This window comes from Narcine bancroftii, unplaced genomic scaffold (genome assembly GCF_036971445.1).
Source record: "Narcine bancroftii isolate sNarBan1 unplaced genomic scaffold, sNarBan1.hap1 Scaffold_134, whole genome shotgun sequence".
Taxonomy (NCBI): Eukaryota; Metazoa; Chordata; class Chondrichthyes; order Torpediniformes; family Narcinidae; genus Narcine; species Narcine bancroftii.
Window position 1 is genome coordinate 297,501 of NW_027211869.1, and position 26,019 is coordinate 323,519.

Sequence of the window (26,019 nt, forward strand, 5' to 3'; positions counted from 1 at the left end):
TCACAATTCCAATTGCAACTCACCAGATGTATCCTCTGGAAAATCTTCTAAGTTTTTCAGAACAAATTTACTCTCATCTAATAATATTTCATGATAATCCTCTGAATTTGTACTTTCCTCATCCAATGTTTAGCTTCAGTCAGTTTTAATGCCTTAGAAATAAACATCAGTTCTTCTTTTCTCCTGCTCTTTAGCTCTGCAGGTGATGGGTCTGACAAAAAAATATCAACACACTCAAGCTTTAAATTAGCTTGGAATAAAAGCCAAATTGACTAATAACCCACAAACCTCCTGTTTAATTGACTGGAAGATCCCCCATAAAATGTTATGAGCCCAAAACCAAGCAGCAATAGATATTCAACACGACAAATGGTTATTTAAACAAAGGTAGTTTTAATTAACTTTAAACATTAAAATAGAATCGAACATGAACTTATCTCTATTTACTTAACTAACCCAACGTAACCCACTTCTCATTCTAAGCACACATGTACGTGATGTGTGTGTAAATTTATGAAAAGGTCTTTGGTTCACAGTTCAATCTCATTTCTCATTCTTCAAAGATCTCTGGTTGCAGGCAATTCATATACAGTGGACAGAATTTAAAATATATAAAGTTCACCAGGCTTTGGTGCTGGAAAGGTACATGTTTACTGCTCAGGAAGGTTCTCGTAGGGATTTCAGAGAGAGATTTGTTGTTCCAGGAATTCCACAACTGAGGTACCACATAAGTCACCACAATATCTTGCTGACAAAACTATCCCCATGAGGGTTGTCCAGATGATAACCTCTTTATTTCCAGCTAGCACAGATTTCCTTTCTGTTTCACTTATTCCAAGAGAAATATCAAACAGGTAGCACTTCCTGCCATCCACCACTCTGGAGCTTTCTGTTTCAACAACATTCCTGGCTTACACTGTTCAGCTCCCTTCAGTGTCAAACACTCAAGCTGAGAAAGCTTGTTTCCCCTCCCTTTCTCTCCAACTTCCAGCTGCCAGAAAGCCCATGTGACTCTCTCACTTGCCACAAAACCCCCTCCTTCTTCAGTAAACAACAGGAGTTATCCTTCTTGGTCAAGCTGTTGGCTAAGGTAAACAAAACCAAGAAGTGACATTTCTGTGAGCACTTAGAAGAAAGGTCAGAAGCCTTGTAAACAGCCAGTGTCTCCGAGACAATTGTCTATTCATTTTATGACGTCATTTCAATTAGCACCTATTTGTGAAATGTGCATAGCATTCTCCATAGTTTCTGTAAAGTCCACTGAATATGAATTCTTCAATATTTCAAATAAGATCTTTTTAAAATCTATTCAACCAACTCTAATTTTACCAATTTCTCTTCCAAATATGTATTTCATTACAAAACATAGCTATAACCCAGTTTGTCCTGCACCATTCCAACATCTGCCTGCTTATCTATGTTTCGAGGGCTATTTGGCAGTCTATAACCTACTCTCAGCATGGTGATTACTACCGTCCTTTTTTCTAAATTAAATTCCTACCAACTCAGTTGACACGACTTCTGTAGCCTTCTCCCTTTCAAAAAGGGTGAGCTGCCCATCACTAGCGCTATTCCACTTCTCCCACCTCTCATCCCATTACCTATATAACATCTAATGCCCATTACCTTCATCAACCATTTCTCCTTTTCCGCCAGCCAAGTCTAACAGCCACGAAATCGTAATTTCACATACTGATCCAGGCTCCAAGACCATCTTTGTATCCCTTGTACTCCAAGTGTTGACACAGACTCATTTCGAACCCTCTTGCCACTTTTATGTTTTCCTCACAAAATCCTGACCAAAGTATCATACCTTTTTTTCATTTCTTCCCTAATTTATGTTCACAAGTTATCGTTCCCGCACCCTTGTCATGCTCGTTAAAAACCTCCCCTCCAACTCTAACAAACCTACCCGCCTCAATATTGGTCACTTTCAAGTTTTGGTGCAGCCCGGCCTTTTTTAAAAGTCAAATCTTCCACAGAATAGATCCAAAATATCGACAAATTTGAAAACGTGCCCCTGCACAAACATTTTCCATGCATTCATCTGTCACTTTATTTTCCTTCCCTCTCTGGCGCGTTGCACAGGATGTAATCCAGCGATTACCACCCTTGAGATTCTTCTTTCCTAACCCCGCATTCGCCCTATCCAGTACTTCATCCATACCATCGGAGCCTCGGTTCCTTTCACAGAACATCCTATCGACTGCGCTTGTCCGACGTGTCCGATTTACCGTAGATCTCCTCTTCTCCCGACATCCCTTCGGAGTCAAAGGGCTCTGGAGACGTGACAACTCCAACCAGTCGCTAATAGATCATTCCCCCAACAATATCCAAAATAGTATAGTTATTGTTGAGGAGAATGGCCACATAGGTGTTCTGGACTGTCTGCCTATTCAACGTCCCTCTCCTAACCTGTATCCCGATATTTGGGGTGAATTTCATCCTGATTCTCCTCTCTACCACTCCTTCCTTATAGCTCATGATTTCTCCGAGTTCATCCGGCACCAGCTCCAGTTCCCCAGCTCGTTCTCCCAAGAGCTGCAACTGATGCACATCTTGCATATGTATTTATCTTAGTCAATTTTGCTATCCCCATATTAACCTCAGCCTGCAATCGGAGAATCCCACTGCCCTTGCTCCTCTCTCCATTAACTCTTCCGAAATTAAATCCATATATGACCTAAACTCTCTGGGCACATGCACGCCCTCAGCAACTACTGGTCGAAGCCTCGTGAGTCCAAGCCTCAATTTCTTACCACACCCTGAGCTCTCTCAACTGGCCGCTCCGCTTTATTCTCCACTTCGGAGAATGAAATCATACTTGTATTTTATTAAAACATGTCATAGACCTTGATAAGCCATGAGCTATAGGTCGCCCGAAACCTGGCTTGAAAAAAGGTTCAATGCGCACATCCATTTAGCACCAAAACCTTAGAGGGAACAGAGGAGTCACCCAGCAGAGCGCAAATCTCGCCTGCGGCTAAAGAGAAAAAGGTGGATTATCTTCGGATTCCCATCTCTGGCCTCTGGTTTGTTAGAGCCGAAGGGTGGGAGTGGGGACGAGTGACCACAGCGACACAATGCTCTTTCTGGCGTGTGCCTCAGACAACCTCTGAACACCAAGCCCAACACCTGTCCTTCACGAGTGGCACAATTCTTATGTTCGACCGAGCAGTTCCGAGCACATGGGGCTAGGTAACCACGGATTCAAACCTCCGTTGGCTTGTGCCTTTATCCTTTTACAGGAAAGGCTGTGGGAGTAAAGCTCAAGGAAAAATCCGTAATCAATATCCCAGAGGCCACTCTCATCAAGGCAACCCAACCTTTTGAGAGGATTAGCTTGGATTTTAAAGGGCCGCTACCTTCAAACAACAAATATGTATATTTCCTAACTGTAATCGACGAATACAGTCAGAAACACAAATTCTCACAAATGAGTCTCTTTAAGATCGGTGACAGGACAAGCTTTATTCTCAAGTCTGCAGAGTTGGACTCAACCGGCTTCTTGCCAAGTCGAGCCCTGATACATACAGTGCATTGTTTTTTATACAATTTGCTTGTCCTTCGGCATCTCCACTACACTGCTTTAATTGGTTAGTTTTTGCAGAATCATCCTGATTACTGTTAGCCGAAGGGAAAACAATTCTTGGATGATAGTCGAAATATGGTTGCTGTAGAGAGTCACTTGTTTGTTTTGCAAAGCAGCTGCAAGTCTCTGCTCACACCAAATTCTGTTTTTCACTCTTTATCAATCTTTGGCTCCTGCATGTCTCTCTGTCGTTAAATCTGTTGCAAGTCTTTTGTAACATTTTCCAGCTAAACTCCAGTGGTTAGCCCCCTTTTATGACTAATCATCACATTTTAACTTAAACCCTTTTTAACCCAAATTCTCTATCTATAACATCCACCCCTTTCTTTCTATTGCTGAATGGGGATCTTAACCCAGGGAAGAGAACCATCTTCTGCTATCAGGCCAACCGTTAAAGGGAAAGGAGTGCGATTAGGAATCTGTATATAATAACTCACACTACTTCCCTCGTGCTCCGTACAAGGGGTATATGGATGTTGGGTGGTGTTGTCTGCCCAGCATTTCTTAGAAACTGAGGTATGGGAAATGAAACTACCCTCCTGTCTTTCCCAAGTGCGGTCCTGAAAAAGGACTACTGTGTCTCTGCACCTCTTACACTTCAGACCTGACAAAGACAGAGGCAAACCAAGAAAAACCAAAGCATATAACAATAACATTGTCAATCAAGTCCTCCTGCGAAGTCGCAAAGTAAGAGGACTGTCCCCAGGTCCTGAGGCGCCTCTACAGGTCCCTTAAATCTGGAAGCGTGCGTCCACCCCCTCTCTCTTGTTCGCACTGCAGCCTCTGTAGTCAAGAGAACTTGGAATGGACCTTCCCACTGTGGCTGGAGTCTTTCGGTTTTCCAGGTCTTGATGAGGATCCAGTCTCCCGGTTCCACCTTGTGTAGAGAGAAGTCTAAGGGCGGTGTTTGTGTCAATAGTCCCCTCTTCCATCAATCTGTAAGAGAGCGTGACAGTGCCTGTAAATAGTTCCTAACAAAAATATCCCCTTCCCCCAAGGTGGGACACCCCTCAACTTTACTCCAGAAGGGAAGCCCAAACATCATCTCATAAGGGGACACCCCCACATCCCTGCGTGGGGCAGTACGAATTCTCAATAAGGCCAGGGGCAGACACTTTATCCAAGGCATTTTAGTCTCCACCATTAATTTTGTCAACTGCGTCTTTAGGGTTCCATTCATACGCTCAACCCTCCCTGAGCTTTGCGGATGCCAAGGGGTATGCAGTTTCCAAGAGACTTGCAGGGCATCACAAATCAATTGGTGAACTTTGGAGCAAAAGTGTGGACCCCTGTCCGAGTCTATAGAATTCATTATGCCATATCTGGGGATCACATGCTCTAGGAGGAGGCGAGCTACCGTGGAGGCATTCACTGCTGGGAAGGCTTCCACCCATCGGGTAAAGTGATCTACCATCACCAACAGATACTTCCACCTTTGGACCTGAGGTAACTCCGTGAAGTCGATCTGGATTCTTTGGAAGGGGCGTATTGCCAACGGTTAACCTCCCACGGTGCCCGTCCTCATTACCTTCTTATTAATTCTTGTGCAGATGTGGCAGTTCTGCACTTCCTGTTGGGCCAAAGTGTAGATCCCCTTACACACATAGTCTCGAAGCACTGTGTCGCACAAGGCCTGGGTGCCCCAGTGGCTCTGATGATGCAGGTGTTTTAAAATATTGCGAGTTATTTCCTTATTTAGAACCATTCTTCCATCTGGGGTCTTCCATGTTCCATCCGGCAGTCGGCATGCGCCCAGCTGAGCCATGTCCGTTTCTTCCTTAGCAGTGAAAATGGGAGCCTTTTCTATACCTGGTCTTACTGGGATTAAGGTCAGCAAGCGGACTTCCCGTTGCATGGCCGCCCTTTTGGCCTCTTCATCAGCCCGTCTGTTCCCAATCGCGGTCGGGGTATCTCCTCTCTGATGGCCTGGTATGTAGACCACTGCTATTTCCCGGGGTAATGTCAGGGCTTCCAGGGTCAGAGTAATCATCTGTTCGTGTGCCAACTCCTTCCCTCTTGATGTAATCAGACCGCACTCCTTCCAGATCTTACCAAAGGTATGCACTACCCCGCATGCGTATTTGGAATCAATGTAAATTGTCCCAGTTTTCTCTGCCAGTACTCTGAGGGCCCTCTGCAAGGCATATAGTTCGCAGGACTGTGCCGACCAGCTTCCGGGCAGCCTCGCAGATTCTACCACTTCCCAAGCATCTCCTTCTATTATGGCATACCCGCTTCTCCTCATTCCGTCAACACATCTGGCGGAGCCGTCAATGTAGAATTCATATCCCTCTCCCAGGGGGGTATCGCGAAGGTCCTCTCGGGTCTTGGTCTGGAGATCTGTCAACTCGACACAGTCGTGCTCCACTTCTTCCCCTGTTTCACCGCCGTATAAAAACTGAGCTGGGTTGCAACTATTATTCTTAGTAAACTGTAGGTCTTTTCCGACTATTAAAATGGTCTCGTACTTTAATATGCGGGAATCAGTCAGCCATCGATGGGCGGTTTGTGCTAATAGAACACTCACGGAGTGGGGGGTGTACACAATCATCCTTCCTCCAAAAGTGAGTTTGCGTGCCTCCTCCACCAACAGAGCAGCAGTCGCTACTCCCTGGATGCACGTCGGCCATCCACGAGACACTGGGTCCATCATTTTGGACAGGAAGGCCACTGGGTGTCGCTGGCCGCCTTTTTCCTGCGTCAGAACCCCCACAGCTGTTCCTTGATTATGGGTGACGAATAGCTGGAAAGGTTGCTTCAAAGAGGGCAGAGTGAGTACCGGGGCCCGCGTCAGGCGATGCTTCAGGTCCTCAAACCATCCCTTCTCCTCCTAGGTCCATTTCAATGGAGGTTCATCCTCATTTGTCAGCTTTTCATACATAAACTTCACCAACGCCGAGTAGTCCTCTATCCATAACCTGCAGTAACCTAAGAGCCCCAGGAATTGTCTTATTTCCTTCTTATTACGGGGTAACGGCATTCTGGTGATTCCCGCAATCCTTTCAGGGGTAATCCATTTCTGTCCTTTACTTATCTGGTGTCCCAGGTACACCACAGTCCTCTCAACGAACTGTAACTTGTTCCTGGACACTCGCAGACCCTTTTTCCCGAGATAGTTCAAGAGTCTAATTGTATCTCCCCTCATTTCTTGTTCCTTGGGCCCTGATAACAGCAGATCATCCACATACTGCATCAATTGGGAGTCATTGGACCGTGGATAGTCCGCCAAGATCTGTTCTAGCATTTGTCCAAACAGATTCGGAGATTCAGTGAACCCTTGGGGCAATACGGTCCACCGAAGCTGCCTCCGTCTACCTGTCCATGGATTCTCCCATTCAAACGCGAACATATCTCTACTTCCCTCTTCTAAACCAGGGGTCGCGAGTTCAAATTTTGCTGGGGCCTCCATAGGATCCATCCGGTCTCTTCACTGGGAGTATGGGGGTGTTATAGGGTGACATACATTCCTCCAATAGTCCGTCCCGTATCAGGGTCTCGATTACCGGCTGTAGCCCCTTCCTCCCTTCCAAAGAAATAGGATACTGACGTTTCCTTACTGGCTGATGACCTGGTATTAATGTGACATGTAAAGGTGGGATGTCCAGACCTCCTCGATTTCCCTTCTTATACCAGACTCTCTCGTCAATCTGCCGTTCGTCTTCCTCCTTCAGAACACAGAGGTGGACCCGCACTTCTCCGTCCACGGGGAGAGCACCCAGACCTAGGAGAGCCTGTATATCTCTTCCTAAGAGGTTAAATCCGGCCGACGGTAACAACAAGAGGTCCTGTACCCCATCTCTCCCTTCCAGCCTTACTGTCACTTGGGGAATTATCGATACAGTCCTGGGAGCCCCTTCTATCCCAGAAATTTTCAAATTGCTTTTTACAGGCTTGGTCCCAGTTGGCACAGTTATTATATTACTTTGTTCCGCTCCCGTGTCCACCATAAACACCACCTCTTCTTCCTGGGGACCAATTTTCAGTTTTACCAGGGGTTCCCTCTTATACTTGGTCCCCAACACCCAGAACCCCTGACCCCCCTAATCTTCTTCCATGAGTTCGAGGGTCCGCACTTCCCTCCTATATCGGGGGCATTCCCTCTTGAAGTGTCCTTCCTCGTTACAGTAATAGCACTTAGCGGGTCACCTGGGTCTTCACTCTCTTGGATTTCTTGGGTTGCTTAAAGGGGGGTTTTGTCTCCTTTCCTCTCTAGACCCGGCATTTACCTGCCGGATAGTCTGTACCATAATCTTCGCTGCCCTCTTCCTCTTCCCTCTGCACATATACCCTTTGTGCCTTTTTTAACAGGTTGCTCAAGGGTTTTTCATTCCAGTCCTCCTCCTTTTCTAGTTTCTTCCTAATGTCCAACCACGATTTGGACACAAATTCGATTCGAATAAGCTGTTCACCCATTGGTGTACTAGGGTCCACACCCGCATACTGTTGGACATTCTTTCTCACCCTCTCCAAGAAATCAGTAGGGGACTCATCTTTCCCCTGGTGGTTCCCAAATGCCTTGGCAAAATTGTGACCCTTTGGCACAGCCTCCCGTATCCCTTTAATCGTCCACTCTCTGTAGTGTCTCATATTTGTCAATCCCTTGGGTGTTCGTTTGTCCCACCTGGGTTCATTCAGGGGATATTTTTGTTCATGGGGTCTGGGGTCCCCAGGTTGTTCACGTTCCCACATAAGGAGGGCAGCCTGTCGAATCATCTGCCTCTCCTGGGGTGAGAATAATGTTCCCATTATTGCATGCATCTCTTCCCAGGTATATGTGTTTGGTCCCAGGAACTGGTCGAACTGTTCGGCCAGTCCCATGGGATCTTCCAACAGACTTTTCATTTCCTTCTCCCTCCAGCAGCAAGTTTCCATAGGGCACCGTGGGTGCCTGGGGAACATAAGGAGGGGGGAGGTTGTCCAAAGGTTCCCACTTCTTTTCTCCCGCTACCCCCAATTTAAAACATTTTGTTAAGGATCCTGGCCAGGGAACCCAACAAAATGCATACGCTGACTCTTCTTGATTCACCTTTGGTCTCGAGTTTACATATATGTTTAATGCTTGTCTAACCCAATCCTCGTCGGATCCGAATTTCGGCCACCAGACCGAGGAACCTTTAATAGGCTGTTTCGACCAAAGGAGACAATATTGAATCATCTTTCTCTTGTCTTTGTCTCGATATCGTCTACTATCCCAATTTTCAAACATTCTCCCCAAAGGGCTGTCAGGGGGAACCCCCGGGAAAAGTCCCGATCCCTCAGACGAGCCCTTAGACTTTGTTCCTCCCATTTTCCCGCCTAGATCCGTTTATCGTGGCTGAGGACCCCCTTCGTTTTCGGGACCCTACTCCCTTTCATCTCGGTCGCCTCGTCGGAGGTACTATCCCTCCTTCGGTTCCCGCCAAGGTTTCCCTGGGGTCTACCCTAAGGTCCCACGACGGGGTCCTCACGCCACCCTCTTTACACCTTATTTATATTTTTACTCCATCATGACTGTTACCTGGGTGGTCTCGTCCGTCAATCCCCACACCACAATCGTAAGTCGTCACTTACCGGTGTCTTCCTGGGGATTGAACCATCACCCCTCTCCTTTTCATCTTGTCGTGTCACCTTGTCCGGATACCACTCGCTCAAGCCGCCCGAGGCGACGAGCAAGGGACTAGGAGCCGCTGAACTCACCGGGGTGCACCACCTCCGACGTCCCCCTTTCTCGCCTCCCCCCACGGCCGGAGTGTAGATCCCGGACGAACCCCCAAATTGTCAGAAACACAAATTCTCACAAATGAGTCTCTTTAAGATCGGTGACACGACAAGCTTTATTCTCAAGTCTGCAGAGTTGGACTCAACCGGCTTCTTGCCAAGTCGAGCCCTGATACATACAGTGCATTGTTTTTTATACAATTTGCTTGTCCTTCGGCATCTCCACTACACTGCTGTAATTGGTTAGTTTTTGCAGAATCATCCTGATTACTGTTAGTCACGCACACCACGATCATTCATGACCTCCGCTCACACCAAATTCTGTTTTTCACTCTTTATCAATCTTTGGCTCCTGCATGTCTCTCTGTAGTTAAATCTGTTGCAAGTCTTTTGTAACATTTTCCAGCTAAACTCCAGTGGTTAGCCCCCTTTTATGACTAATCATCACATTTTAACTTAAACCCTTTTTAACCCAAATTCTCTATCTATAACAGTTTCCCTTCGCAATAGCCTCACATGACGTTTCGTCAGCGTCCGTCATTAAGGCACTTGACAGAATTTTCAGTGCTTTTGGTTTTCCCAATTACTTTCATACAGACAGAGGTTCAGCATTCATGAGCGCTGTGCTGCGCCAAGCCCTGCTACAAAAGGGGATTGCCACCAGTCGTACCACGCGCTACAACCCACAGGGCAATGGGCAGGTCGAAAGGGCTAACGCTACAGTCTGGAAGACTGTTAACCTTGTGTTAAAGACACATAGTTATCCTGTTACCCGGTGGCAGGAGGTGCTGCATGAGCCGCTACATTCCATTCGTCCTTATTGTGTACTGCAACAAATCAAACAACTCAAGAATGCATGTTTGTTTTTCTTAGGAAGTCAGGAACTGTGATGGACTGGCCAGCCTGTTTATCTGAGCTTGGCACCGTGCTGCTGAAGAGCCAAGCTCGGACGCGTAAAACGGCTCCTCTTGCCAACCATTTCATGCTAAACCCATTTATGCTCATGTTAAATTCCCAGATGGGAGCACTGACACTGTACCCCTAAGAGATTTGGCCTGGCCTGGTTCGCCCCTTCCTCACGTCCCTATTCAGAGTCTGAGAGATTGGACTCACCCCCCTCCCACCCCCCCCCCCCCCCCCAGCCCATGACACCTAGTAAGCATTCAGATGGCCATACTGAGGCTCCACTGCCTCGTTATCGATTCTGGAGTGGGTACAGAAGTCCAACCTTCCCACACTACAGACCCAGGACCTGTATCAGTTTTCAAGGTTGCAAAGCGTACAAGACCTGCACCTGTTCCTCTGAGAAAATCAACTAGAATTCGTAAACAATCTGAGAGGCTGCAGTATTTATAAAACATCTCATTATATTTCGATTGCTTTGCTAGAAGTCAGAAAATTCTCAATGCAAAATATGGTATCCATGTATGTCTTGCTTAAGTTTTAACTATTAGCTGTCCTTTTGATTTTAATCCTTCTTCTGCCGGGGGAGATACTTGGTGAATTTCTGCTAAGCTGTCTGGCTTCCCTTCAGCTAGCCTTGCTGTACTAACATTGGCTGTGCATTATCTCGACTGTTAAGGACACTCCCCTTGGGTATAACTGTGTCTGCACCCATTGTCTTTCATTATTGTACCATTAGTTTCTGCTAATAGAAGCCATGATTGTTGTTTGACCTCATCGTCTTTGACTACTTCATCAACTGGCACTTCAGATATATTTAGCAGAACCTCAGACACCTTAAAAACAGTTATATAATAAATTAGAAAAATAAGGAGAAAAATCAGGTTATAAAATTAATATGGAATAAAAGTGAAATTATGTCATTGAGGCAGATTATACTTCTTGTAAAGGTGTCGTTAAATGAAGATGGATCAAATTAAGTATTTGGGAGTTAAATTTGAAAAGCTGATTTTAAACATTTATAGGAATTAAAATATCCACCTTTATTTTATAGAAAAAAATGATTTAAATCGATGGCATGTTTTACCGATAACGTTAATAAGCATAGTAAATTATATTAAGTTGAACATCTTTCCTAGACTACAATATATCTTTTTCAGGCTATTCCGTGCAAATTTCCTAAAAGTAATTAAGGATTTGATTTTTATTATAAGAATATTTTTGTGGAAGATAAGATGTCAAGAGTATCTTTACAAAAATTGACTTGTAAATATGTGTTAGGATGTTTACAGTTCCCGAATTTTCAAACTTATTATAAGGCAGCACAATTCAAGTATATTAATGGACGTTTGATTTGGGATATTAATTGGTATGGGCGAATATTGAATTATCCTGGATTCCTGAGAAGAAGATGGATCAATTTATTTATAAATGGAATTCTAAATTGTTGCATCAGTATACGGCACCTCTTTTAATACATTTGATGGAATTATGGACAATGATAAATAAACAAATAGGTACACGAGAAAATTTTGTGTAAATCACCTCGAGATCAGAATAAACTTTTCCCGTTTACACTTAATTATCAAATTTTGAAATTATGGGATCAAAAAGAAATAAAACTGTACAGGATTATTTAGAAGGAGGTTATTTTATATCTTTTCATAGAATGAAAGAGAAATATGAAATCCAGTCAAATACCCTTTTTTGTTATAATCAAGTAATGGCTTTATTATTGGATAATTTTAGATATACTTTGAGGATGACTCGACATTCTCAATTTGAAACTTGACTTATAGAAGGTGCTAAGAAGAGATTTATATCTGAAATGTATTTGTTATTGCAGAATAAAATGTTGAAACCAGACTCTCATAAATCTAGGATAAAATGGGAAAAGCATTTAGGAATTGTGAAAATTCAAGATGATTGGAGGATTTTGTGCAAACATTGTATGAGTAAGATTATTAATGTAAGATATAAATTTAGTATAGGTATCATGTAGTGTAGGTTTAGTATAATCTTATGCATCAATTATATTTAGCTCCAGAAATATTAAAGGGATGTAATTTATCTTCTTCAGATTTATGTTTTTTAGATATCGGAAGGACGTTCATTGTATTTTACATTCTACTTGGTCATGCGATATGGTAAAAATCTTTTTGGATGTGACTTAATGAGTTATTAGAACATATTTTAAGATTAGAATACTGTCGGATCCATTATTACATTTGTTAGGTAACATTAAAAAATGGGTCTAGAATTCAGATTGACAAGATTTCAAAAAGCATTTTTGAGATTGACATCAGTTGTTGCTAAAATATGTAAAACGATTACATGGATAAACGAGATTAATGTTATCACCTTAGAACATGTGGTTGTGCATGGAGTTATGATGTTGTGGATTTTACTGAGTATTGGCTGTCAGGGGGATTGGATTGGCTGATACAGGTAACAAATTTTGTAAGGAATACTTAGGGTGGGACATGATGGGGTTTAGCATTGAATGTCAAGGTTTGTAATGGAGGATGAGTGTCAACTTCGAGGCATTGTCTGGCAGTCAGAAATAAGAAGAGAGAAATTACTGCACTGGGAGTAGTTTCCCAAGTAGTCCTCGCGTCACTCACGTAAAGGATATATGTCGAGAAAAATGAATCAGACAGGAGAGTAGTTGCAGTCCTGTTCTGGAAGGACAAGAGTTGATGACCAGGGGATAAATCAATGCAGTCCTGTCACAGACAAACATGAGAGTGACACCAGGGGATTAATCAATGTAGTCATGCCCCGGGCACACGTCAGGTGGAGACCAACTGATAAACCAATGCAGTCCTGTCCGGGGCCCCCAAAAGCAGGTGACCAGGGGATGAATCAATGCAATCCTGCCCCGGGTGCACAAGAAGGTGTGTCCAGTGGATAAATCAATGATGTTTTGTCCTGAGCGCATGAGAGTAAGTGACCAGGGGATAAATCAGTGCAGTCCTGTCACAGGCAAACATGAGAGTGAGACCAGGGCATAAAACAATGAAGTCCAATCCCGGCACAGGAGCGTCTGCGGGCGCACGAGTGGGTGTGACCAGGCGATAACTCAATACAATCATGTCTGGGGCGTATGAGAGGGTGTGACCAGGCGATAAACTAATGCAGGCAGGTCTCGGTCGACAAGTGTTGGTGACAAGGGGATGAATCAACGCATTCCTGTCCTGGACGCATGAGAAGGTTTGACCAGGGTATAAATCAACCCAGTCCTATCAAGAGTGCATGGGAGGGTGTGACTTGGGGATAAATCAATGCAGTTCAGACCCAGGTGCACGAGAGTAGGAGACCAGGGTATAAATCAATGCAGTCCTGTCCTGACAGCACGAGAGTAGGTGATTAAAGGATAAATCCATGCAGTCCTGTCCCGGGCTTACAAGAGGGTGAAACCAGGAGAGAAATCCATGAGGTCCTGTCCTAGGCTCACGAGATTATGTGACCAGGGGATAAATCTATGCAGTCAGGTTCCGGGTGAACGAGAGGGTGAGACCAGGAGATAAATCAATGCAGCCCTGTTCTGGGCACATGAGAGGGTGTGACCAGGGGATAAATCAATGCAGCCATGTTCTGGGAACATGAGAGGGTGTGACCAGGGGATAAAACAATGCAGTCCTGTCCTGGGTGCACGAGAGTGTGAGACCAGGGCATAAAACGATGCAGACCTTTCTTAGCTAGGTGCACGAGAGTAGGAGAACAGGGGATAAATCAATGCAGTTCTATCCCAGACGCATGAGAGGGTGTGCCCAGCGTATAAATCAATACAGTCCTGTCCTGGGCGTACGAGAGTAGGTGACCTGGTGATAAATCAATGCAGTCCTGTCCTGGGCGCAAAAGTGTACGTTAGCACGGGATCAGTCAATAGAGTACTATCCCGGGTGAGTGAGAGCATGTGACCAATGGATAAATGATTGTGTTCCTATCTTGGCGCAGGAGCGCAAGTGACCAGGGGATAAATCAATGCAGTTTTGTCCCGGGTGCACGAGAGTAGGTGACCAGGGGATAAATCAGTGGCGTTGTGCACAAGAGGGTCAGACCAGTGTATAAATCAACGAAGTCCTGCCAAGGGCGCACAAGAGGATGTGACCAGTGGATAAATCACTGCAGTCCTGCCACAGGTCAACATGAGAGTGAGATCAGGGAAGAAATCAATGCAGTTCTGTCCCGGGTGGACGAGAGGGTGTGACCAGGGGATAAACCGATGCAGTCCTGTCCCTGGTGCACAAGATGGTGTGATCAGGCGATAATACATGCAGTCATGCCCCGGGCAGAGGACAGATGGAGACCAGAGGATAAATCAATACAGTCCTGTCCCGGCACCATGAGAGGGTGTGACCAGGGGATAAATCAATGCAGTTTTGTCCTGGGCACATGAGAGTAGGTGATCAGGGGCTAGATCAATGCAGTCTGGTCCCACGCACACAAGGAGGAATAATCAGGGATTTAATCAACGCAGTTGTGTTCTGGAAGCACGAGAGTAGGTGACCAGATAATAATATCAATGCAGTCCAGTCCCAGGTGTATGACAGGGTGAGACCAGGTGATAAAGCAATGCAACCCTGTTCTGGACGCACCGGAGTATATGATCAGGCGATAAACCAATGTTGCACATTCAGAGCCAGCTCTGCAGCGCATGATGTCCTGTTTTGCGGAAACTGCCAAAATGTTTGGACTGGAAGTCAGTCTGATGAAAACTGAGGTCCTCCATCAGCCAGCTCCCCACCATGACCACCAGCCCCCCTACATCTCCATTGGGCACACTGAACTCAAAACAGTCAACCAGTTTATCTACCTCGGCTGCACCATTTCATCTGATGCAAGGATCTACAAAGAGATAGACAACAGACTCACCAAGGCATATAGCGCCTTTGGAAGACTACACAAAAGAGTTTGTAAAAACAACCACCTGAAGAAACACACAAAGATCAGCATGTACAGAGCTGTTGTCATACCCATGCTCCTGTTCGGCTCTGAATCATGGGTCTTCTACCGGCATCACCTATGGCTCCTAGAACACTTCCATCAGCGCTGTCTCCGCTCCATCCTCAACATTCATAGGAATGACTTCATCACCAATATTGAAGTACTCGAGCTGGCAGAATCCGCAAGCATCGAATCCATGCTGCTGAAGACTCAACTGCGCTGGGTGGGTCACGTCTCCAGAATGGAGGACCATCGCCTTCCCAAGATCATGTTCTATGGTGAGCTCTCCACTGGCCACCGCGACAGAGGTGCACCAAAGAAGAGGTACAAGGATTGCTTAAAGAAATCTCTTGGTGCCTGCCACATTGACCACCGCCAGTGGGCTGATATTGCCTCCAACCGTGCATCTTGGCACCTCACAGTTCGGCGGGCAGCAACCTCCTTGGAAGAAGACCGCAGAGCCCACCTCACTGACAAAAGACAAAGGAGGAAAACCCAACACCCAAACCCAATCAATCAATTTTCCCTTGCAAACGCGCCTGCCTGTCCCACATCAGTCTTGTCAGTCACCAACGAGCCTGCAGCAGACGTGGACATACCCCTCCATAAATCTTCGTCCGCGAAGCCAAGCCAAAGAGAAGAAAAGAGAAACCAATGTAGTTCTGTCCTGGCAGCACGAGAGTAGGTGACCAGGGAATAAACCAATGCAGTCCTGTCCTGGGCCAAAAGTCTACGTTACCACGGGATAAATCAATGTCGCAATGTCCTGGACACACTAGAGCATGTGACCAGTGGATAAATTATTTTAGTCCAATCCCGGCGCAGGAGCATAAATGGCCAGGGGATAAATCAATGAGGCCCTATACGGTACACACAAGAGGGAGTTAGAGTCCTGTCACAGGCGCACGAGTGGGTGAGACCAGGGGATAAATTAATGCAGTCTTGTCGTGGGCGCACGAGAGGATGTGACCAGGGGATAAATCAGTGCAGTCCAGTTCCAGGCGCATGTCAGGGTGAGACGAGAGGATAAAGCAATGCAGTCCTGTCCCGGGCGCATGAGAATATATGACCAGGCGATAAACCAATGCAGTTCTGCCCCGGCAGCATTAGAGTAGGGGATAAATCAATGCATTTCTGTCCCGGCAGCACGAGAGTAGGTAAGCAAGGGATAAATCAATACAGTAATATCCAGGGTGCACGAGAGCATGTGACCAGTGGATAAATGATTGTAGTCCTATCCCAACGCAGGAGCTTAAGTGACCAGGGGAGAAATCAATGCAGTTTTGTCCCGGGTGAACGAGAGTGTGTAACCAGGGGATAAATCAATGAGTCCCTGTCCCGCACGCACAAAGTGGTAACACCAGGGGATAAATCAATGCAGTTCTGTCCTGGGTGCACAAGAGGGTGTGACTTGGGAATAAATCAATGCAGTCCTGTCACAGGCGAACATGAGAGTGAGACCAGGGGATAAATCAATTCAGTTTTGTTCCGGGCGCACAAGAGGGTGTGACCAGGGGATAAATCAATGCAGACCTGACCTAGGCGCAAGAGAGTAGGAGACCAGGGGATAATTGAATGCAGTTCTATCCCAGGCGCATGAGCGGGTGTGACCAGGGGAGAAATCAATGTTCTGTCCTGGACGAATGAGAGAGTGAGACCAGAGGATAAATTGATGCAGTCCTGTCCCGGTCCACGAGAAGGTGTGACCAGGGTATAAATCAGTGGAGTCCAGTCCTGGGTGAACGAGTGGGTGAGACCAGTGGATAAATCAATGCAGACCTGTCCCGGTAGCACGAGAGTAGGTGACCTGGTGATAAATCAATGCAGACCTGACCTAGGCGCAAGGGAGTAGGAGATCAGGGGATAAATCAATGCAGTTCTATCCCAGGCGCATGAGCGAGTGTGACCAGGGGAGAAATCAATGTTCTGTCCTGGACGAATGAGAGAGTGAGACCAGGGGATAAATTGATGCAGTCCTGTCCCGGTCCACGAGAAGGTGTGACCAGGGTATAAATCAGTGGAGTCCAGTCCTGGGTGAACGAGTGGGTGAGACCAGTGGATAAATCAATGCAGACCTGTCCCGGTAGCACGAGAGTAGGTGACCTGGTGATAATTCAATGCAGATCTGACCTAGGCGCAAGGGAGTAGGAGATCAGGGGATAAATCAATGCAGTTCTATCCCAGGCGCATGAGCGAGTGTGACCAGGGGAGAAATCAATGTTCTGTCCTGGACGAATGAGAGAGTGAGACCAGGGGATAAATTGATGCAGTCCTGTCCCGGTCCACGAGAAGGTGAGACCAGGGTATAAATCAGTGGAATCCAGTCCTGGGTGAACGAGTGGGTGAGACCAGTGGATAAATCAATGCAGACCTGTCCCGGTAGCACGAGAGTAGGTGACCTGGTGATAAATCAATGCAGACCTGACCTAGGCGCAAGAGAGGAGGAGACCAGGGGATAAATCAATGCAGACCTGACCTAGGCGCAAGAGAGTAGGAGACCAGGGGATAAATCAATGCAGTTCTATCCCAGGCGCATGAGCGGGTGTGACCAGGGGAGAAATCAATGTTCTGTCCTGGACGAATGAGAGAGTGAGACCAGGGGATAAATTGATGCAGTCCTGTCCTGGTGCACGAGAAGGTGTGACCAGGGTATAAATCAGTGGAATCCAGTCCTGGGTGAACGAGTGGGTGAGACCAGTGGATAAATGAATGCAGACCTGTCCCGGTAGCACGAGAGTAGGTGACCTGGTGATAAATCAATGCAGACCTGACCTAGGCGCAAGAGAGGAGGAGATCAGGGGATAAATCAATGCAGTTCTATCCCAGGCGCATGAGCGAGTGTGACCAGGGGAGAAATCAATGTTCTGTCCTGGACGAATGAGAGAGTGAGACCAGGGGATAAATTGATGCAGTCCTGTCCTGGTGCACGAGAAGGTGTGACCAGGGTATAAATCAGTGGAGTCCAGTCCTGGGTGAACGAGTGGGTGAGACCAGTGGATAAATCAATGCAGACCTGTCCCGGTAGCACGAGAGTAGGTGACCTGGTGATAAATCAATGCGGCTGAGTCCCGGGCGCAAAAGAGTAAGTTAGCGTGGGTGAACAAGATGGTGAGGCCACGGGCTCAGGGGGAGCAGCGGGTTAAGTTCGCACCGAGGCGTGGACCCAGGGAGAAGCGTCCCGTAGTCCCGGAAGCACAGGAGCCCCACAGATCCGCTCCGCTCCGGGTTCTGCACTGAATCACCTTCACTCCCCGACAAACAATCTCACACACACACACACACAGAGACTCGGGGAGACGTGCACTGCGCATGCTTGAGAACGTCTGGCTGTTAACGTGATGACGTAAGGAGCGACGTTTTGGCCGCGTGCTCTTTGACCGCCTGAAGATGGTGAAGAGGCTCCTCAGTGGAAATGGTTCACACAAACCGGATCCAAGGTGGCGGGGATGGGTGTGAGAGTGGGGTGGGATTGGGGTCGGGACCTGCGAGGGCGAGGGGCACCCGCGAGGTTGAGTGGGTCGAGGACCTGAGCGGGTGAGGGGGCCTGGTGCTCCTTGATCTTCTGTCTGGGGGCTGGCTGTGGTCAGGAGCTGATGTCCTCCAGCATTTGTTCGAGGGAGGCTTGTTCAAACATCACGCAGGGTTGGTGACCTGCTGCCAGTGGGAGCATCTCATCCATTAAGGCCGATGGGGCCATCGACGGGAGAGTCCGAAGGTGCAGAGGAGGAGGTGGTTGACGGTGATGTACTTGCCCTCCTCGGGGATCGTGCATCATGTCATCCACTCTGGCCGCTGTTCCTCCATGGAGGACACTCACCACGTGGGAGAACATGGTGGAGTCCGAGGTGATCTTCCGGAGTCGAATGTGCGCCTCCGCCTGCCCGAGCCACGTGTGGGGCAAGTCGGTCCAGAAGGGGGGAGCTTCACTGAGACGGCGCTGATTGCCGAAGAGTCCATGTTTGGAGATCTGGGCTGGTCGGGGTCACCAATGTAGTGGCTGCAACACACAGAAAACACCACTAGACTCGGTGGGATTGTGGCAGGCTGCACCGAAGGAAAACACAGGCACAATACTGTTTGGGGCTCACAGCTTTATTCCACTCACATAAACATCTAGTTGGCTGCTAGCTGTGCTCACAGTGTGATCCCTGGGATAAAAGAGAGAGCACACGGTTGGGACGTTGACTTTACACCATGGGCCATCTGGGCCCACCTGTTGGCCAAGTGATGTCCCGTAGCATATCATCAGAGGGGTTTCCAGTAGAACTGTTTATTTGAATTTCACGCGCGCCCCTTTAAGGCCAACGGGAGTTCCGCCCTGCGCAGCGGTGAAGTCATCATGTGGCCTGGGGCGCGAGCAGTGGCCGAAGCCACGAGGCAGTGAGTAAGTCGTGATGGAGCCAGTTTCTGCAGCTGCCCCGCCAGCGCGACAGTACAGATGTGCGCCGCCACAATGGTCCTGTTTAAAATAACCCTAATACCCCTGGGCGCAGACCAGCCGAAGCCACGGTTCAGTTCCTGCACCTTAGATGGTGAAGTCTACAGATTTTTCTTTGAAAATATTCTTAAAATTATAAAACAATTTGAACAGTGCAGTAACATGTGTTGTAATATGCAATTCAAAAGGAAAAAATAATTGAAAAATCTGAATTTAAACCCCTACCACTAAGCAAGGTGAAATGCAAACACACAGGAATAAAGTGACAACATCCTGGAGATGAATTTCACAGTGGCGAAGGACAAGATTTGTTCTCGTCGATAGCTGTGCATGCACAACGAGGAGAGCAGTGTTTGAGATGCTCCAGGCTCTGTGTTACAACGTGTACCTAGATGAAGTTATTGCACATTCACAGGCATAAAGAATTCAGATCCATATCCTCACGTTTGTTTCCTGGGGGTGACAGCAAGGTTCAGACTGGCATAGCAGAGGATGGGAATCGAGGAAAAAGGACAGAAGCCCAGACCAAAGCAACAGTTGGAACACAAGGACCTAGTTCCACAGGTAGAGAGAGCAATGGGAGGTTATGACATTGTCGGAATAACAGAGACATGGCTGCGGGAAGGGCAGGATTGGGAAATAAATGTTCCAGGGTACACGTCCTTTAGAAAGGACAGAAAGTTAAGAAGAGGACGTGGGGTAGCTCTGTTGGTAAGAAATGAGATTCAGGCGTTGGAAAGGAAGGACATTAAAACAGGTGAGGTAGAGTCTGTTTGGATTGAATTAAGAAATTGCAAGGGCAAGAGGAATATAATGGGGGTCATTTACAGGCCTCCGAAAAGTAGCTCAGATATCGGTAGTAGTATAAATCAGGAATTAAGAGTGGCATGTCAAAGTGGTAGCAATATGGTAGTTATGGGGGACTTCAACATGAAGGTGGACTGGGATAATCAGACGGGGGCAGGAACACAAGAGAGCGAGTTTATAGAATGTCTACGAGATACTTTCTTGGAACAGCTAGTGGAGGAACCTACCAGGGGAAAGTCGATTCTGGACTGGGTGCTGTGCAGCGACGCAGACTTAATAAGTGACCTTGATGTAGGGGAGCCATTAAGGAATAGTGACCATGGTGTGGTTACTTTTAAGCTGCAATTAGAAAGGGAAATGGAAAGGAAGTCGGAAGCATCTGTACTTCAGTTAAATAAAGGGAATTTTGCAGCTATGAGGGAGGAGCTATCCAAAATAAAATGGGAAGATACACTAGCTGGGAGGACAACTGGGGAAAAATGGCAGGTTTTTATGGACATTTTTCACAGGATTCAGGACAAATTTATTCCAAAGTGGAGGAAAGGCTCTAGGAGATGTAAATGGCAGCCCTGGCTAACTAAGGAAATCAAGTGCATTATCAAGTCCAAAGGGAGTAATTATAAGATAGCGAAGCGGAGTGGGAAATTAGATGATTGGGAAACCTTCAAAGAACATCAGAGGGTAACTAAGAAAGCCATAAGAGACGGGAAAATGAAGTACGAGAGGAAATTAGCAGATAATATTGCGGAGGATAGCAAAAGAGGAAGAAATTGGTTCGGTCTAAAATTGGCCCTTTGAAAATGGGCAAGGGTGAAATTATTACCGGAAATAAGGAGATGGCAGAGGAATTTAACAAATACTTTGCAAGTGTCTTCACCAAGGAGGATATAGGTTATAGTCAGTTAGGGGGTAGTGGTCATGCGGTACCAAGAGACTTGGGGAACTTTACTGGGGAGGTAGGGGATCTAATGGATATCCGGATCCAGAAGCAGGAGGTTATGAGTAAATTGTTGGGACTGAGGGCTGATAAATCCCCAGGGCCTGATGGGCTGCATCCTAGGGTGCTTAAAGAGGTGGCTATGGAAATTGTGGAGGCACTGGTCGATATTTTCCAAAGTTCTATAGATTCCGGGGAGGTCCCTGAGGATTGGAGAGTGGCTGATGTGGTGCCGCTTTTTAAGAAAGGAGGGAGGGAGAAAACGTGAAATTATAGACCGGTTAGCCTGACATCAGTGGTGGGGAAGATATTGGAGTCCATCATAAAAGGAGAAATAGCAGAACACTTAGTCAGTAATAATAGTATAAGGGCTAGTCAGCATGGATTCCTTAAGGGTAAGTCATGCTTGACTAACCTTCTGGAATTTTTCGAGAATGTGACAAAGAGGGTGGACTCGGGAGAGCCAGTGGATGTGGTGTATTTGGACATCCAGAAGGCCTTTGATAAGGTACCGCACGGGAGTCTAGTGGGCAAGATCAGGGAGCATGGTATTGGAGGTAAGGTGCTGACATGGACAGGAAATTGGTTAAGAGATAGGAAACAAAGGGTTGGAGTGAATGGGTCTTTTTCAGAATGGCAGGATGTGAGGAGTGGAGTGCCTCAGGGATCGGTGTTGGGTCCTCAGTTGTTTGTAGTTTATGTTGATGATTTGGATGAGGGGATTGTGAATAACATGAGCAAATTTGCAGATGACACTAAACTGGGTGGCGGTGTGGGGTGTGAGGAGGATGTAAGGAAAATGCAGAGGGACTTGGACAGGCTGGAGGAGTGGGTGGCTAAATGGAAGATGAATTTCAATGTGAACAAATGTGAGGTTATTCATTTTGGGGGAAGTAATAGGAAAGCTGAGTATTATTTAAATGGAGACAAGCTAGGGAGTGGGGAAGTGCAAATGGATCTGGGTGTACTTGTTCACTGGTCACTGAAGGCTAGCATGCAGGTTCAGAAAGCTGTGAAGAAGGCAAATGGAATGTTGGCTTTCATAAAGAGGGGATTGGAGTATAGGAACAGAGATGCCTTTCTGCAGTTATACAGGGCCCTGGTGAGACCCCACCTGGAGTATTGCGTCCAGTTCTGGTCTCCAAACTTGAGGAAGGACATACTAGCTATAGAGGGTGTGCAGCGCAGATTTACAAGGTTAGTTCCAGGGATGGCAGGGTTGTCATATGCAGCAAGGCTAGAAAAACTGGACTTGTATCCATTGGAGTTTAGAAGGATGAGGGGGGACATGATTGAGGTATATAAAATCATCAGGGGGATAGACAGGGTGAAGTCTGATTACTTGTTCCCAATGATGGGGGAGACAAGGACTAGAGGGCATAGTTTAAGAATACAGGGTAGGCCCTTTAGGACGGAGATGAGAAAGCATTTTTTTACCCAGAGAAGTGTGAATCTGTGGAATGCTCTGCCACAGAGGGTGGTAGAGGCGGATTCGCTGACTATGTTCAAAAGAGAGTTAGATAAGACTCTTGTGGGTAACGGAGTTAAGGGTTATGGGGATAAGGCTGGAAAGGGGTACTGATGGTAATGATCAGCCATGATCTAAAATGGCGGTGCTGGCCCGACAGGCCAAATGGCCTACTACAGCTCCTATTGTCTATTGTCTATTGAAAGGGCACTGTTATAATGCCCATAGTATTGAACATGCTTAAAAACAGGTGGTACAAATCCACGCAGAGGGGCACAATTTAATGGCGATTGCAGAAACGGCTCCAGGCTGGAGAGGATAGAAAAGGATGGAATGTGGTTCTTGATTTGGGTGAAAGCAGAACTGCAGAAGTTTGAGAAGCTGCAGGAACTCAGCCCATCAGAATGAAGTAAGTGCACCACCCCGAGAGAAAGAAACCTTGGGCTTTTCTCTGGAGTGATGAAGGAAACTCATGGATTTGTGGCATAGCTAGGTGGAGGACCAGGCAGGGCTGAGGAAACACAAGGCGACTAAAGGACTTGTATAAAGAGAAGGTCCAGAGAGTTGATAAATGAAATGCTATCAGGCGGTGCGGGTGCCCAGAGCACCTTGCCGGGCGGGGCAGGTGTCCACTACATATTGCTGGGCATGGTGGGTGCTGGAAGAGCCGATCTTGCAGCAAAGAGGATCATGCGTTCATCAAAGCTGAGACCCGTAGACTGCTTAAAGAGGGAGTAATTGAACCTAGTAAGAATCCGTGGCGGGCCCAAGTATTAGTCATGAAAAATGACTTAAGAGATGACTGGCTATTGAATACAGCCAGACAATCAACCATTGCATGAACCTGGATGCCTACCCCCTGCCACGCACCAATGAAATTATTAATCAGATAGTGCAATACAAAATGTACTCCACTATCGACCTCAAAGCAGCTTATCACCAAATCCCCATTAAGAAAAGGGAATGACCCTCTACAGATTTTGAGGCTGATGGGTGGTTATATCAGTTTAAAAGGGTACCTTTTGGGGTCACTAATAGGGTGTCCGTGTTTCAGAGGGAAATGGATAAGAATGCTGGGACGTATGAGTTCCAGGGTACGTTTCCCTATCTGGATGATGTCACTATCTGTGGGAAAACACAGACTGAGCACGACAACGACTTAAAGAAATTTTTAGTAACAGGTAAAGAACTCAACCTGACATTTAACGAGAGGGCAAATGCGTTTTCAACACGACAGAGCTACCCACTCTGGGCTACATTGTCAGCAAGGGTGAAATCCGCCCCAATCCAGAAAGAATGGCCCCCCTTAAGAAGTTACCACCCCCGGACTCCGCAAAAGCCCTTAAAAGGTGAATGGGATTCTTTTCCTACCACTACAAATGGGTACGTGACTACGCTATGAAGGCACACCCTCCGTTTGGCACTAAATCTTTTTTTCTCTCTTCCATGGCCTTGAAGGCTTTCGAGAGAATTAAAGCTGATATTGCCAAAGCTGCACTCTCATCCATTGACGAGGATGTCCCGTACCAAGTTGAAACTGATGCCTCAGATTGTGCTTCAGAAGGAACCCTTAATCAAAAGGGCAGACCGGTGGAATTCTTCTCCCGCACGTTACACGGACCTGAACTAAAACATCCTGCCATTGAAAATGAAGCCCAGGCTATCAATGGAGCTGTTTGATACTGGAAACACTTTCTAGCTGGCAGAAAATTTACCCTGGTTACTGATCAGAAATCTGTAGCCAACATGTTCAGTACTAAACACAAAAGTAAAATGAAAAATGATGAGATGTCACGCTTGCGAATAGAACTCTCAACTTACATTTATGAGATCCAGTACAGCCCTGGCAGGTTAAAGGATCCCTCTGACACATTGTCACGAGCTGCTGCCGGTGCTCAGCTTGAGGGGCTAAAAAAGATCCTTAGCAGACTGTGTCACCCAGGGGTCATGAGATTCTTCCACTACATAAGGGCTAACCTTTCTTACTCCCTGGAAAAAATCAGAAAACTAACTAAAAGCTGTCCTGTTTGCGCAGGATGCAAACCCCAGTACTTTAAAGCTCTGGAGGCCACTCATCAAGGCAACACAACCTTTTGAGAGGATTAGCTTGGATTTTAAAGGACTGCTACCTTTCAACAACAAATGTGTTTATTTCCTTTCTGTAATCGATGAATACTCAAGGTTTCCCTTCGCAATACCCTGCCCTGACGTCTCGTCAGCGTCTGTCATTAAGGCACTTGGCAGAATTTTCAGTGTTGTTTGTTTTCCCAATTACATTCATACAGAGAGAGGTTCAGCATTCATGAGCCCTGAACTGCGGCGAGCCCTGCTACAAAAGGGGATTGCCACCAGCCGTACCACACACTACAACCCGCAGGGCAATGGGCAGGTTGAAAGGGCAAATGCTACAGTCTGGAGACTGTTAATCTTGCTTTAAAAACACATGGTTACCCGGTGGCAGGAGGTGCTGCCTGAAGCGCTACATTCTATTCGGTCATTATTGTGTACTGCAATAAATCAAACACCCCATGAACGTATGTTTGGCTTTACTAGGAAATCAAGAACTGTGATGGACTGGCCGGCCTGTTTCTCTGAGCCTGGAACCGTGCTGCTGAAGAGCCAAGCTCGGACGTGTAAAACAGACCCCCTGGTCCAACCAGTTCAGCTACTGCATACTAACCCTATCTACTATCATGTTAAATTCCCAGATGGGAGTAGTAAGCTTTCAGATTGCCATGCTGAGGCTTCACTGCCTCACGCTGACGATTCTGGAGCGGGTCCAGAGGTCGGTCCTTCCTACATGACAGACCCAGGACCTGTACCAGTTCCCAAGTTTGCAAAGGAGTCGAAGCAGCAGAATTTGTAAATAACCTGAAAGGGTGACATATTCATAAAACATCTCATTATATTTCAATTGCTTGTAAGATACTGGCATATTTTGGCTGTAAGAGCATTCTCAAGGCCAAACATGGTATCCATGTATCACTTGCTTCAGTCTTTCCTAGAGCTGTTTTTTGATTTTAACCCTTCTTCTGCCAGGGGGAGACTGTGGTGAATGTCTGCCAAGCTGCCTCTCTCCTCTCTGGCTAGCCTTGCTGTACTAACATTGGCTGTGTATTATCTCTACTGTTAAGGACACTCCCCTTGGATATAACTGTATATGCACCTATTGTCTTTCATTATTGTACCATGAGTTTCTGCTAATAAAAGCCATGAGTATTGCTTGA

The 26,019-nt window shown here is 46.6% G+C and overlaps 2 long non-coding RNA genes across 3 annotated transcripts in view; both read right to left on the reverse strand.

Moving 5' to 3' along the window:
- LOC138750398 (uncharacterized) overlaps positions 1-26,019 on the reverse strand; it is a 270,860-nt gene that overhangs the window by 59,152 nt on the left and 185,689 nt on the right. The gene's annotated exons all lie outside the window — the stretch shown is intronic.
- On the reverse strand, positions 3,446-10,382 carry LOC138750397 (uncharacterized). Of its 2 annotated transcripts, none has more exons than XR_011349313.1 (2): positions 9,143-10,382; positions 3,446-4,528 (listed from the first exon to the last, which is right to left on the reverse strand). It is a non-coding gene; the product is annotated as an uncharacterized lncRNA (long non-coding RNA). The 2 variants fall into 2 exon arrangements; XR_011349312.1 differs by having other exon boundaries at positions 9,090-10,382.